Here is a 3,382-nt window from a genome sequence, read left to right on the forward strand (position 1 = left end):
TCATCGGGCGGAAATGGGATAAAACTATCGCAAGCTCCATTTCTGACCCCAAAAGACGCCAAACGAAACCACATGGATTTTGCGGGATGGAAACGTGTTTCTGCACAACAGTCATCTCTTGCCAAGACACTCGCTGACCCAGCCAAATGCTAAATATTAAGTCCACACCAGGTACTTTATCTGAAGGAGTCCTGTCCCTAAATTTATTATTTCGTATTTACACAAGCTCCCAGATACAAAACGCAGCCGCCCCTGGAGCAAGGGGCAGGCAGGAGAGAGCACCACAAGATCATTCCCAGGCGTTTCCCTTTTTAACAACCAGACTCGGTTTTCCTTCCAGCCACTGAACTGTTTTCCTCGAGGAAAACCACACCAGGGAACGTGAGCCGGGCTGTGCTGATGCACGAGCCTTTGAGCCTGCTCTTAGAGCCTCTCACAAAGCTTTCCCCTGGGTCGTCGGCCTGGACAGCCGGAGTTTGGCCTCGGCTGCAAGCGAAGAAATCTCCCAGAGCTGCACAAACCGTCACTCGGTTCCCAGACGTGGAAGGACGGTGCCAGCAAGGATGCGGCTTTTCATTCTGAATCATCGTTTATTCGTTGAGTTGGGTTTGCTCTGCCCTCCCACAGCCTGAAATCAAATCGCCGGGCTGGAACGACCGCAGCCCTGCAGCGCCCAATAAGCAGAAATCTCTCGGCTCTTAACAAGGGGATTAGAATTTAAAACCTGTTTCTTCATTTCTACCCAAGGAACTCGCCCGCAGGCGAGCGCGCGCGCCAGAACAGCAGCTCCTCAGACTGCCAGTCCTCGAGCTTTGGTTTCTGAACGGCCTCAGTTCTAAGGCAGGAGTGTGTCAGCACCAACTCACGCTGTCGGCACAAGCAGTTCTCCTGCCTCCCCCCAAATGCAACCTGTGCTCTTCCAGCAGCGGTGACTGCGAAAACATTTAAAACTTCCAAAGACTGAAGGTTACAGCACTACTATATTTTTTTACCTGATCCGAAAAGCGGTGTTTTTGCAAGGCAGAGATAACAGCTACAGCCAGAGCACCCAAGAACAGCTCAGAATCTCTTACCACAACAGCCTACAAGACACATCGCTGCTGAGAAGTTGTTTCTTCAACCCAGGTGCTGACTTACAAACACCGGTAGCATCAAGGGAAAGGGATGAAGAGGTTCCTGCTCTCCGTGTCTCCCTTACCGTCCTCCTGGGGGCTGCAGGACCTGAGGCAGAGATAACTGACACAGAGGGGAAGCAGCTTTTGACCTAAAATTCGTATGTTAGCAACGGACAAATACATCTTAACTAAGTGACCGAACTCTCAGCGGTGGCATCTCTGGAGATACCCAGGATTCAGCTACCTCACTGTGGAGTTGGCAACCTGAGGGAAGAGTGCGGATTGCAAAGAATTGCACCTTTTAACCCACCTGCCCTCATAAATCAACATCATTAGAAGCCAAAACCTGCCCCATGAGACCTTTATGACATCTTTCGGCCCCTCCGGTTTCCATTTTGCTCAGGGTAAAGCTGCCGAGCTACCGACACCCACCTTGGTGACAAACGCGTAAAAAAACCCCCAGTGCCAACATGACCCCAGCAGCCCTCCCGGCGGCTGCAGGTACAAGCAATAAAGTCCTGTGGGGAAGGAGAAACAAGTGCCGAAGAGCTCAGAGAAGACCTGCAGGAGCGACTCGCGCTTGACACGGCAAAAAGAATTCCCCTGGAGTGGCAGCAATGGCACAACACCGCCTCGAAACCTGCTGCCACCGTCGCGGGTTGGGTCCTGCATCCGAACACAAAACGTGACATTACTCACCTCCTGGAGTTCTTTTGAACGTATTTGATTTTAATTCCTATTTTGGTAACTAGATAATTCAAATTTATCTTCTATTTATTTATTTTTTCACCCCCTGGCACGCCTTGCAGTCAGCAGGGCAGCACAACACCGCCTCGAAACCTGCTGCCACCGTCGCGGGTTGGGTCCTGCATCCGAACACAAAACGTGACATTACTCACCTCCTGGAGTTCTTTTGAACGTATTTGATTTTAATTCCTATTTTGGTAACTAGATAATTCAAATTTATCTTCTATTTATTTATTTTTTCACCCCCTGGCACGCCTTGCAGTCAGCAGGGCAGGGTAGGGGCAGACTTCGAAGCTGCTCTTTGCAACGACTTGTAGAACATGAATAATTGGAGTCTGTAGCACGGATAATGGCTAACTTTAATATACAGAACCAGCTCATCTGCAAATATTACAAGTGAGAATGATGGAGAAGCCTGAATTATTAAAATTATTCATTTCAGGCTTTTCTGCACAGCACCCTCCCAAAGAATGTATAAAAGCACATTCTCACACTATTCCTGCGAACTGCCTCAGCTTTAAAAATAGCACAACGGCGACTAAATCGATGCTTGTAGTTTGGATTTTGCTATTTACAGTGAGACTTTAAACGCATATTGTGAAACACCCTCTCAGATTAAATGCGAGTCCTCATTCACAGCTACATGTTCAAATACGCAGGGGTTTTTGGTATGCGTCGCATGGAGAATTTCAAATTTTTTAAGCAGCTCATTTGCAAATGAGCCGGCATCACTGAAATCAGCTTGTCCTCATCATTGCACCCTGTAAAATAAAAACACAAGGCAGCTCTACTCTGCCGACTCTCTCTAAGCCAGTGCTGCTGCTCTGTAAGTCATCAGCAACTTGAACACACTCAGGTTTTTCTGCATATATTGGTATCTATTGCTTGGAATATTCAAAGCTCCATTAAAATCAATGATGCAAGTACTAGAGCTCTTCTATGACACTGAACGGGTTACGCAGATTAAAGGTTTCTACTTTAAAAAAAGAATTTAATGCAATTACAGTACAAATGCCCTGCTCCCGACAAAGGGACCAGCTACAAAGTCTTTGCCCGTCGGATTTCCCGAGAAGCTTCGAGGTTTGGAAGGAGGCAAAGAGTAAACAGGAACTGCGATCAACCCAGCCTTTAAAAAGGATCCAAATACCCTGACCCGAGAGGAATCGCTTCTCTCGCAGATGCGGCTCGACCGCTTTTGTCACCTTTATTCCCCCTCGGCAGTTTGTCTCGGGGTCTCTCACGTGTCACGACCTGCCCCGTCAGATTCCTAACGACCTTCCCCACATCGGGATGATTTAGCGTCGTGCACTCGAGCGGGCAAAGGCGGCGAGCTCAACCGGGGAACGGAGTCAAGCCCGAGCAACAACCGCAGAGCTACGGGCACTTCTCCTACTTCAACACCAACAAGGAGATTCCCACCAACGGAAGGCGGCGAAGGAAACGCAGTTTCCTTTTCCATGGACAAAGCGAGTTTGTGCAGAGGACAACAGAGACACAAGATCCACGTTCTTTCCTTCCTG

Source organism: Apaloderma vittatum, unplaced genomic scaffold (assembly GCF_000703405.1).
Source record: "Apaloderma vittatum isolate BGI_N311 unplaced genomic scaffold, ASM70340v1 scaffold12544, whole genome shotgun sequence".
Classification (NCBI taxonomy): Eukaryota; Metazoa; Chordata; class Aves; order Trogoniformes; family Trogonidae; genus Apaloderma; species Apaloderma vittatum.